Genomic DNA, 13,111 nt, shown 5'->3' with positions numbered 1-13,111 from the left:
CTATAAAAGAGGAGCGCGAGGCGCGGCAAAGTTATAAAGTAAAGCTAAGCCGCGCTAACCTAATATAGAAGGTCCGCGGTTTAGCCGGGCCGACGTAGCTATAGTAAGAGGTCGCGGGCTACCCGTAATAAAACGAGGCTAAACTGACCTTAGCTATCTAGGCTACAAAACGCGACCCGATAATCACGAATCGATATACTATAAAGGTATACGACGCGTCTCGAACTATACTAGGGTATCAATTAAATAGTCGACCTCCTCGGGGTGACTATAAGCCTAATTCGAAGAAGCTTATAGAGCTCGAAGATAGGGTGATACTTGAGTATATACTCGAGCTAGATCTTAGAGATTTCCCGCTATTAAAGGCTAGTATACGAGCAATAGCCAATATATTACTATAAGAGAAGGGTCTTAAGCCCGCTAGTCTTAATTAGATAGACAGGTTTATGAGGCGGTATCGTAAGCTAAAGGTTTATATAACACGTAGATACGATCATTAGCGAGCCGTAATAGAAGATCTAGACGTTATCGAGAAGTAGTTCTTACTTATACGTAATATAAAGGAGAAGTATAGTATCCTTAACTAGGACACCTATAACTTCAACGAGATAGGGTTTATAATAGGTGTTATTACGTCTTAGAGCGTCGTTACGGGTTTAGAAAGGCGTAGTAGAAAGAGGAAGGTCGTTTAATAGGGTAATAGAGAGGGAGTAGAGAGATAGCGTATTAGATAGCTCTTATACGAAGCGAGATTAGTAAGCTACGTAAGTCTAACGAGGCCCTTATATAGCGGAAAGCACAAAAGCGTAAGGACATTTAGTCTAGAGGGTCTCTAACCTTCGATAAGGCGTCGCAATTGATACCTCTAGAGGATACTAGGAGGTAGGAAGTGAGTAGAGAGTCGCTAGATAGTGTTCGGCTAGTACTAAGGCTATAACGCTATAAGCGATATAGCGAGTCGGGGTATAACGTACGTACCTATTAAGTAGACTCGCTAGATAGCGAAGAATCTAAAGAGGAATTGTCCTCCTAGTGTAAGGGCGCGCGTACTATAGAGTCTGATTGAGATAGTTGTTGTTCTACGAAGCTACGAAAGAGGAGCGCGAGGCGCGGCGGGCTTATAAGGAAGCGCCAAGCCGCGCTAACCCGATGCGGAAGGTCCGCGGTTCAGCCGGGCCGACGCTTCGGCAGTGAAGTGGCGCGGGTCGCCCGTGACAGTACCCCCCCTCCCAAAACACGCCTCAGTCCTCTGAGCGTTATCCATCTTATAAGGCCACTTGCCTATGCTGCTCCATAGTCTCGCGAAAGCCCAATCATCCTCCAGAGCCTTGTCCTTATCTAGTAACACCTCTGTCTCCAAATCCACCTTCAGTTCATCCTTTAGCCTATCCGCGACCGGCTTCCTTCGAGAAACATGTTGCCTAGTTAGCTAGCTTGCCCTAGACCTAAGTCTGTCTTCGGCCAGCACTCGCGTATGATCCTTATAGCCAAGGTTGGGTATCATTGCAGGCTCTGCAGGTCTCACTAGAGCATCGGTACAACTGCTAGTGCTGTCGTAGAGCTAAGGGCGGTGGATGAGACCGGTGACCCCAGTTGCGACGGTAGGCTTTCCCGTAATCTGGCCAGCATAGCGGTACGTAGTGAACATGTACGGAGCAGATTCTATTAAAGGTATAGTTCGAGGCGACTCATTCGTGACGGTGTCGTTCTGCTAAGTGACCCTGATCGTGTTGAGCCCAAGCACCTCAGTGGCTAGTAGAGACTAGTCGGATGGAGCTGCGAAACCTGCAGGCGTAGACAACTCCGGCCGGTTATAGTGAAAGTCTGTAACAGCGGCGGCTACGTGTTCAAACATGTCCTCAGCCGGTTGCCAGGTCTTACCATCCTCCTCATTCTGATATCCTAGCCATTTCAACTTGTACCAAGTGTCCACCTTGCGCTTCTGTCCCTTCTTCACCTTGCCTACTCGCTTACGAGTGTACATGTCTAGAATCTTCTCTACTTCGTACATCGGGGAAGCAGGTGTGGCTACTACGTCGGCGATCGCATCAGCTTCGGTCGTATCGGGCTCGATGACTACCGGCGGCGGCGGTGCGAGGTGCTAGTCTTCGAGTGGAGGCAAGTTTGGGTCGTCGGCTTTTTGCAGAAGGGAGGTGTAGAAGTAGTTGTCGAGCCCTGCTATCGCATCTGATAAGTCTAGCTTGTACGAGAGTCTGGCAGGCATCACCTTAGTGATTCTATAGGGACTAGCGTATCGTCTGTCGAGCTTCTTAGACGGCCGTGTCGTGCGGATGTTCTTTGTGCTGAGGTACACTATGTCGCCCACTTTGTAATCTGGTGGGATGCTTCGATAGCGATTCGCGGCCTCAGCTTGTAGCGCTTGCGACATTCTCATATTCTCTTGCAGATTCTTATGTAGGCTGTATAGTCGCTTGACAAACGTCTCGGCAGATTTACTGTCTAATCGCTATAGTGTCGTTATCTGTCGGTCTTTGCCTGCCTACACGTCGATGCGCTCCGTGAATTCTGGATTGTAGCTAAGCGTGGCATAGAGAGGAGATACGCCGGTAGTCTCTAAGATGTGGTTGTTGATTGCGAATTGCGCTAGACAAAGCCAGTCTGCCTAATCACTTTGTGCCTCGTTAACGAACATACGTAGGTACTGTTCTATAGCCTGGTTCGTACGCTCAGACTGTCCGTCAGTCTCAGGGTGGTAGGAAGAACTCAGCTTGCGATTAATGCGCAACATCTTGTAGAGCTTCTTCTAGAAAGTCGCGATCCACTGCCGCCCTCTGTCCGAGGTGATAGTGTTAGGTAGGCCTCGACGGCAAAAGACGTGTTTAAGGAAAAGTCTTGCCGCGTTCTGTGCTGTTATGGCTCCGATAGGAATCAACTCGACTTCTTTAGTCAGTCGGTCCGTGACGGTCATAATGTTGTTATAAGTCATGCCGTCAACGGTGCTATCTAGAAGTTCGACGACGAAGTCGACTGCGATATGTCTCTAAGGTCGGTCCGGAACAGAAAGTGGGTGCAATAATCCTAGTGGCTAGGTGTGTAGAGATTTCGATATGCGGCAGTTGCGGCAATTCGCGGTGTATCTACGTACGGATCTTGCCAGCCCAGGCCAGTAGAATTCACGTGCTACGAGTTCGTATGTGCGTGCCCGCCCTAGATGTCCTGCTACTAGAGCATCGTGGTTCATCTTGATCAATCGAGTCTGCAGAGCTTGGTCATTTAGTACCTATAGGCTCCAACCTTCGTACTGATTACGGACATATAACATGTCGCCATCCACCTTATAATGCGTAGGGTGTATCTTCGCCTTCTGTAACAAAGGAGGGATAGTGCTGCTATCCTTCTATAGCAGCTTGATAGCTGCTTTGAGCTCGCTGTCCAAAGCGTAAGCGGTCGTTATACGGTATTCGAGTTCGGCTTCAATCTGGACTTTATACGTAGGCTATGCTGACTACGGTGCCGGCTCAGGTTCTAGAATGAACTCTACGGCTTTAGGGTTCAGTAGAGTCGTGTCTTCCTCCTCGGGCGCATCTTCGACGGTGGCTTATATAGAGTCGATCTTAAGGAATCGCTCCGGCGGAAGCAATGTCTAATGCTGGTGCTAATTTCTCGGATCGTCCACCCCCTACGGAAGGTCCTGGCTGCGTCTCGTCAGGCTATCTAGCTTAGTTCCTTGTACCCCGGGGCGATACACAATCTAGAAGTTGAATTGCGATAGGAACTCTGCCTACCGTGCTTGCCGACGATTTAGCTGCTTCGTCGTCATAAAGTATTCCAAGTTCTTATGGTCCGTGAATACCTTGACTGGCTCGCTGCCATCATCTGCTTCACAGGCTAGCTCCGGTCGCTATTCCTCGAAGGCCTTGATGATTGCGAGGAGCTCCTTGTCGTAAATCTCGTAATTGCACTCCTACGGACTGAGCTTCTTCGAATAGAAGGCCACCGGGTACAAAACGCCTTCGTCATCATACTGTGATAACACTCCTGCGTTTATAAAGTCTGAGGAATCCGTCTCTACCACGGTCTGTCTGCCCGGAACGTAATGCGCGAGTATGCCCGCTTTGCTAAACGCAGCTTTCAATGCGTCGAAGGCGCGCTGACAATCCACTATCCAGTCGATTCTCCGATTCTTGTGATTGCTAGGTCCTTCGCTTCTTGTCAGATTGGTCAAAGGTGCGGCTAGTCGTGAGAAGGCCTTAATAAAGCGGCGGTAGAAGTTGGCGAAGCCTAGGAAGGCCTGTACATCTTTCAGGTTTGTTAGTGCTTCCTATGTCTGTATGCATTCGAGCTTCTCTAGATCCATCTCAATTCCGTCAGGCGTGATAATTAGTCCTAGGTACTTGACTCGCTACTAATGGAATTCGCACTTGTCGATGTCCACCGTCAGCCCTGCGTCTCTAAGCTTAATAAGGACTTTACGCACATGCTCGATGTGTTCTTCTAGTGTATCGCTAAAGATTAGTACGTCATCCAGGTATACGGAGACGAAGTCATCTAAATGTTCCTACAACACCTTGTTGATGTAAGACTAGAACGAGGCTGGGCCGTTACACAGTCCGAAGGGCAATACGAGGCATTCGTATATACCGTACCGTGTCGCAAACGCCGTCAACCATTCATGCCCCTCTACAATGCGTAACTTGTTGAAGGCTACTACAATGTCCAGCTTCGTGAAGTACTTCTTGCCGTGCATGCGGTTGAGCGTCTCCTGTAAAAGGGGAATCGGATATCTGTTCTTGATCGTAATAGCGTTGAGGCCGCGGTAGTCGATATATACTCGCAGCCCTCCACCTAGTTTCCTCACAACCAGGACCGGCGCAGGCGATTGACTTGTCTTTTGGCCTGCTTTGCGTATTTTGCCTTCTTCGGATTGCTCTAGTATCCACTTCTTCACAGCTTCATTTTCCTTCTCAGCCAAGCCGTAGGGTTTGCGATATAGTGGCTCCTAGGGCCCGTCCGGTTTGATATGAATCTCGTGATCTATCCCGGGTCGATGAGGTGGGAGTCCCTCATGATCTTTCGCCGAGAAGGCGTCCGCGATGTTATGATACATCTGTAGGAGCTTCTCCTTCGGATTGTGGTTGAATTGCTTGTTCAGGAACTGATCTAGGTCATCAGCCGCTATAGTACTCAGCTTCAGGTCGCCGCCCTCGTCCTCACGTCCCGTGGGCAAGATGTAGAAGCACTCAGCTCCAGGCCGGTGCGCGTATATCTCCTATGCGCGTTAAGAAACGCCCTGGCAGTCCACCTCTTCTTCGTCGCCTACACCAAACGATGAGACATTCAACTCCGCCCCTCCTGCTGTAAACCCACCGGAGGTTCTAGTGAAGGGCTCTGGTCCGTATCGTACTTGTACCTGCCTTCCAAGGTGGTTTAGGGACTGTACTGTTGTCGATGTCCGGTTAGGTAGACAATGACCAAAGCAGTAGTCGGATCTGAAAGCCACCTCACCTGTAGCCTAGAAGATGTCGGGGTTGTGCTGGCTTAACTATGGCAGTCCAAGGACGATGTCGTACTCGAGGTCGGTTACGTAGCATATCATTTGCTCGTGATGACCACCGATAACTACGTCGATCAAGGCTGCGTAGGTAATGCGCCGTGTACTTACCTTTCCATCTCCTAGCGTAAGCCTCTTGCTTTTCACCAGCTCGAAGAGGGGTATCATATGTTTGCGTGTGAATTTCTAGTTAAGAAAGAGAGATGTGCTCGCAGAATCTAATAGGCCTCGAGCCTTTTCATATTGTATTATTACTAGTAGTACTATGTGAGGATGTACATCTGGTTGTTATCCTTTTAGTGCGCAAGCTGACAATCTTAGCTCGCCCTCACTATAGTCCGCCTCTTGCATTCTGTGTCTCTCAATCTCATGCTCTTTCTGACCTAGGAAGTTCGGTTGACCGCTGTCTACCACGCTTAGGCAGCGGTCGTGCCATTTCCCTGTTGCTATAGGTCTGCAGCAAGGGAGCTGAGGTTCGGGTTGGCGTTCGCGTTGTTTCGTGGTCGCGGTGGGCGATAGTCGCCATCGTAACCGTACATCGGGCACTCGGGGTTGGGCGATATATGCGAGCCTATACGGCAGCGGTAGCACTTACCTTGCTTCTTAAGTTCTTCGCGCTGCTCACGGTTGAGCTGTGGTAGATTCTGCAATTGAACGGGCAGATCTTCCTTCTTCTTAGTGCCGGCGTATTGCGGAGGACGCTGGACCACGGCACCTGCTACGCCTATAGCGGCACTAGTAGCTACTGAGCTGTTCTAGTTGTTCTGACCGCCGTTACCGTTGCTACGAGGACGCTCCTTCTGCGGGTATAGGCGGTCTGTTTCGTAGAAGCTCTCGTCCAGGGCAGTGCACTCTTCGATGACGTCCTACATGTTGTATAGTCGACGGTCGACTTCGCGGTCACCGAAGGTCTTGATAAAGTACTTGCGGTTCAGTCGGTTACGGAATAGCATGAGCTCGGTCTCATCGCTCCATTCTATCCAGGCACGCAGCTTCGAATAGCGAGCGTGGAAGGCCACGAAGGTCTCGCCCTGCTCTTGCTTGTAGGTAGCGATGTCAACCATAGCCTTGGTTCCTTCGTTGCGGGTGCCATACTAGCGTGTCATCCAATCTAACAGTTCTTCGCCCGTCTTGAACTCATTAAAGGACTGTTGCCCTGGCATAGGGATCCTCGGCTTGATGCTTCGCTAGGGATCTCCTTGGGTCCATCCGTACACGAAGCGTAGACCATCTGCTTCTGTACGGAAAGTGGCTACAGTCAACTTCAGGAGCACGCTACTATACTAGCTGTCGAAATTCGGATCGTCATCGTTCTTGAAGTGTCTAGGATCTGGCACGCCTTTCCCAATCTCTATGCCGCGAGTTAGGGTGCGGTCGATGGTGAATAGGCGTTCAGAGAGGTCCGTGAGTAGTGTCTGTGTACGACTGGAACGTGGTCTCGAGTCGCGGTTGTCTAGGCGTGGGCGATCATCGCGGCGGTTATTACGTCTTCCGCCATTGCTATTATCATCGTCATCTCCACTACCACCACCCCCGTCTCTACTAGCAGCTTCGCGGTACTTACGCATCAGCTGCTAGAGTGAAGTCTCACGTAGGCGGGAACGAGAGGGTCGGCGACCAGATCGGCCTCGATTGCCTCCTTCGTTCTGTGTGGTGCCTACAGCTTCGAGTCGAGCCTTCAAGTCATCGATCTCCTTCTATAGGGCTAGGTTTTTTGCTTTAGCGTCCTGCTTCTTTGCCTCGGCATCCTGTGCCTTCTTCTTCTCTTTCTCGCAGATCTTACTAAACTGCTTGCACAAGTTGTTGGCTTCCTTGTACTTCTTCTCTACCTCTTGCAACTTGGCTGGGTCGCAATCCTTCTTGCTCTTGAGGTCCGCGGCCATTCTCTGCGTTATAGCCTCTTCGCTTTGCAGCATCTTATAGATGCGGTCGTACTCGGTGTATAGCGTAGTGTACTGGTCGTTCTGGACGGTATTAGCTCGCTCTATTACATCGAGTTGCTAGCCTTTAGTGATTGTAGTATTGACTGCCTATAGCACTAAATCGTGGGTGGTCTTTAGGTGTTAGGAAGCGAGGTTCGCGAGTTTGTCTAGATCGACATTCTGGTATTCGGATGCGAGGATATGCTCTGCCTCGTCGAGTGACAGATACACCTCGTCTGGTTCGTCGGGGTCGTTAGGGTTCTCTTCGAGCTTGAACTCGAACAGTTCTATAAGGTTAATCTCGCCAGCTGCTACTCGGTCGACAGCCTTCTAGTATACTTCGTCAATCTCTTGCTACAACGCGACACCGGTGTTGACTATGACACGCCGGTTGTCGTCCTATGTCTGACTCTAAGGAAAAGAGGAGAGGTCGGGGAAAAGAGAGGTACGTTGCTACTTGCCTTTGCCCTTCTGATTAGGCTTCTAGGGTGGCGGCATGCCGCTATCTGTCTATAAGGTCATGTTGTCTAGGTTGTTCGGGGGAGGCGTGACGATGCCTATATCCTGACTGTTCACTAACGCGCGACCACCTGCTGATGATGTCGCCGCGTTGCGCTCTCTAGGCATCTGCGCGCAATGCGCCTTACCGTGTTCTGGGGTGTCGCGCTCTCGCGGTTCGAGTTCTGTCCTGTTGTTACGCGTCCCTTACCTGAATCCGTGATCTAGGTAGGGTGGTAGAACAAACTGTAAGGGCGCGCGTACTATAGAGTCTGATTGAGATAGTTGTTGTTCTACGAAGCTACGAAAGAGGAGCGCGAGGCGCGGCGGGCTTATAAGGAAGCGCCAAGCCGCGCTAACCCGATGCGGAAGGTCCGCGGTTCAGCCGGGCCGACGCTTCGGTAGTGAAGTGGCGCGGGTCGCCCGTGACACCTAGTAACAATTCTATAGGATGTCGTCGTATTAAGATACCGTCGCAATTAAAGTAGAAGTAGTATAGTTCTTAGTAGAAGTAGCCCGCTCGGTAGTATAGCCCGCTCGGTAGTAAAGTACGTTATAGAATTTATATACTAAGAGGTAGTATTATAATTAAGGAAGGTAAGAGCTTAATTACTATCTATACTACTAGGTATTATAAGGTAAGGGCACACTCTCGGTCTTAGTACCCCTTATATAATAGGCGGTATTAGAGAGCTTACTAATATATATAAAGCGTACTCTAGTCCTTATATTACCGTATCTCGCTATATTTCCTTCTTAGTATTATATTCGTAAGTAGGACTAACGGTTGTCGTACTTAAGCGTTAGTCTAGCTATTTCCCTATTACTAAGAGTTAGCTAGTGTCTATATTATAGAGCTAGACTATATTATCGATAGAGATAGCGTTAACGACATTCGAAAGCTCTTATTAAGGCCATTCTAACGATATATAAAGCAGGCCACTGCCCCTAGGACTAAGGGAGTTCTACCTCATTTAATCTAGATAGCTTAAAGCTCTCTTCACCCTATTTCTTTAGCTCTAAACGCCGCGGAGGTGCCTAGCTACATTAGGCAACTCCTAGGTAATAGTAGCCTAGGCTACGGTACTAACGGCGCCTACGGCCCTATAGGCGAAGCCCCCCTAGGACAACTAGTAGCAACTTATAGAGGACGTAAAAAGTATAGAAACTAACGATTAGCTCCCTTACCGGTCTCTATAGGTAATGATCACTTAGCTACGTACGGCGCTTATACTATCGTATTACCGAGGGTAATAAGAAATAAGGACGACGTCCTAGGCGATTAGCAAGGCCACCCGGAATCAACACCCCTATAGCTAGGCATCGGTCGCGGCATCGATACTGGGCCCCCGCCTAACGCACGATATAGTTACGATCCGTATTATAGTAAAGGAAGACTAGGCCGAAGTTACGAAGCTATCGAACAAGGAGCTCGCCTAACGAATTAACTAACTAGGGGTGGTCGTAGTAAACTAACAGTCTAACGGCACTCTATAGATCTATACTAGCTCTACTACTACTAGGAGGCACCTAGAGGTATAGCTATAGTAGGTATCTAAGGTTACGGTATTAGCGAAGGTCTTAACGAAATAATTCACGATCCTAGTCCACGACATGCCTAAGGAGTTTGACCTAACTAACTAAGGTCACCTACGCGCTCTCTAAGAGGACAACCCGGTCACTCTTAACTCTCTAATCTAGGAGGCGACTTAGCTCTATAGGAAATGGCTAGAAGGCAAGAAGGCCTCGGCGCTAATAGTATAGCTATAAGACGCGAAAGCGGCGGATCTAGCAATAGAACAAGGCCTAGTCTAGTAATATAGCCTTAAGATAGTAGAAAAGCACTCCTTATCCTTTCGTGTCCTCTAATACTTCAAATGCTAATAGTATAGACACCAAACCTACACGTATATAAACAAGTAGGCCTACTCGAACTATATAGGAGACTATATGTCTAGGGACTATATATCGACTACGAGACGGTACGCGAACTGTCCGGGGCACTACCTATCGTATAGTACGGAATGCCTATAGCGGAAACTAGCAAAAAACAAGGCAATCATAAACAGAACCGTCGCCCTAAGATTCTACGGCGACCGTGAGGCTAGCCTATACCGGAACTAACTAGCGGCGGTTAGGTATAAGCGCCCTAGGGCCGAGAACGATATAAAGGATACGTAACCTAGGGCGTACGGGAGGCTACGTGCTCTACTAGCTACGGCGAGGGAATCTAACTAGGTCCGGCTCCCCTTTAGTATATAGCCGATAGGCGTAGACTAGGACGTATAGGGTAGTAGGACATAGGACGCTATAGAGGAAATGATTATCGATACTAATAACTAGCCTCGATACGCTTAGTATCATCTAGTATAACGTTAACTATAGTAAGGATATAGTCTAGAACCATTTCCTATACGAGGCGGACCCGCGCGTCTACTACGTCCTTATAATCTAGGAGCTATAGATTAACCCGTACTATAAGAGACTAACGACCTACAAGTCACTAGGCTACACGACATGCCTACGAGGCGACGGCAGACCCCGCACGTGCTTCTATATTAGCAAGGACATACTAGAATCCGACTAGGAGGTAGTATACTATATAGACGAAGAAGGCGGGGGCAATATTACCTCCCTCTACGTAGGTAGCACCTAGATATACAACCTATATATATAACCGCTAGCCTCGAGGTCTAGCCGCGACCTAGGGGTCTATAGACACCTAGACAGTACGCTTAAGAGACAAGGGTACTATATTGTAGTAGGAGACTTCAATATACACTACTCTTCCTAGGAAAGCCTTATGTAGCCGCACCCTATAGCCGACGAAGTACTCGACTTAATAGCGAGCAACGCAATTGCCCTTAATACCCCGAAGGACCTAGGTACCTAGAAGAGAGGGGGACTCTAAGGCACGATCGACCTCTCCTAGATCTTAGATAGCTACTACTACACGGTAACCTACTATAGGATCGAATATGAACTCGAGGCGTCGTTAGACCACATACTAGTCAGGACCTCTATTACGATATAGATATAACGTATACTAGCGAGAACCCCTAAGCTAAACTAGGGAAAGGCCTACTAGGCCAACATCTAGGCGTACCTCGATGACTCTAAGAGGCTAGTCCAGATCGCGTAGTAGCAATACAATAGTAAAGACGAGATAGACGAAGCAGTCTAGGGGTTGATAGACGAAATAAGAAAAGCGACCTCACTTTACGTTCCGCTTGCCTAACTAACGACATAGTCCAAACTATACTAGACGCCGGAGTACACTACGGTAGTAAGAGAAGCAAGGAGAGCCCGCCGGGTATAGACGAGTAGCTATAGCGAGGAGGCCTAGAACGTATATAGGGAGGCATACTAATAGAAGAAAGCTATAATACGGAGGGAGAAAGCAGTCGGCTAGAGGGCTATAGTAGAAGAATCGCCGGCAAGCTAGAGAGGATATAGAAGCTAGCAAAATGAACCCGATAGGACCCTATATAGGGCCCCTCCTTCTCTATCCTAGCGCTATAATCGCCTAGTAGCCCGGTTAGCGACCCCGAGGCTAAGGCGCGTCTACTAGCTAGTAAGTTCTTCCCGCCCCTAGTCGAGGCTAATCTAAGCGACATAAACAGCTCTACCCCCCTAGCCCCTAGCATCGCGGTCCGATAGGAGGTGTCCGAGGGAGAAGTTGCCGCTATACTAAGGAAGTTACCGGCGAAGAAAGCCCCGGGGCCGGATAGGATCCCAAACGAGCTACTAAAGAAGTGTAGAGATCAACTAGCCCTAGTAGTTATAGCGATCTTTAACGCCTACCTATAGACCGGATACTACCCGATAGCTTTTAAACAATCGACGACAGTAGTCCTACGTAAGCCGTAAAAGGAAGACTATACGTAGGTGAAGTCGTACCGCCTAATTACGCTCCTTAATACTCTTAGGAAGGCGCTTAAGAAGCTAGTTATAACGAGACTCTCCGAGGCGGTAGAGGAATACTCCCTACTCCCGGACACCTAGATAGGTACGCGCCTATAGCGATCGACGCTATCCGCGATAGAACTTATCACCTCTTAGGTAAAGGCTATCTAGTATAAGAATAGAGATAAGGTGGCCTCCTTACTTAGCCTAGACATATCGGGAGCCTTCGACTACGTATCACACCCGCGGCTACTCTATATCCTAAGGTCGAAAGGACTCCCTAAGTAGCTTGTTAACTTCGTACGGTCCTACCTCTAGAACCGTAGTACGTCGATCCTAGTCGGCTAGTATAGAAGCCTATTTTAAGTAGTCTATACTAGAATCCCGTAAGGCTTAACGCTAGCACCTATTCTATTCCTCTTCTTTATAGCGACGCTACTCCTAGCCCTAGAATCCTAGAACACCGCTACGAGCGGCTTCGTAGACGACACAAACATCCTAGCGTGGTCTTCCTCGACTAAGGAGAACTATAGGCTACTAGAAGAGAAGTATAAGATCTACGAGGACTAGGCTAGGAGGCACGGGGCCCGGTTTACCCTAGAAAAGTACAATCTAATACACTTTACGCGCCGGTTTCGGTTTCATAATATACAAGCTTCTATCTAGATATAGGGGCATACGACTAAACCGGTAAATCAGCTTAGGATCCTCGGACTATAGGTAGACCCGGCGCTACGGTAGAGGAAGTACGTATAGGCAATATTACGGAAAGCTAAACAGAATATAGCATTATACTAGAGGCTCACTACGTCTATATAGGGGGCGGACTTCCGGTAGTTACGACTTCTATATACGGCTATTATACGGCTAGTCCTTACCTATAGTAGCTAAGTATAGTCCTTAGGCGAGAGGACCTACCTATTAAAGGGACTCGTCGCGCCGCTAGCGAAGATCCAAAACTAATGCCTAAGGAAGGTCACCGGGGTATATAAGTCGATACTAACGAGGATACTTAAGCACGAGACCGCTATACCGCCGATCGACCTATATATCTAGGGACTATAGACCTCCTACTTAGGCAAGTCGGTATAGTACCTAGTATAGAAGGTCATCGCTAGTATAGTCGTAAGGGCCCGCGAATTAGTACTAGCGTATAAGGTCATTCGACCCGGAAACGAGCCGAACTACCGGGTAAGGGACGAATAGCTAGCAATATAATAGGAAGGTAAGAAATCGTTTATAGAGCAACTATAGAAAGAGAGGTGGAATAACT

This window comes from Fulvia fulva, chromosome 6, assembly GCF_020509005.1.
Source record: "Fulvia fulva chromosome 6, complete sequence".
Lineage (NCBI taxonomy): Eukaryota > Fungi > Ascomycota > Dothideomycetes > Mycosphaerellales > Mycosphaerellaceae > Fulvia > Fulvia fulva.
This window is presented reverse-complemented; position numbering follows the sequence as displayed.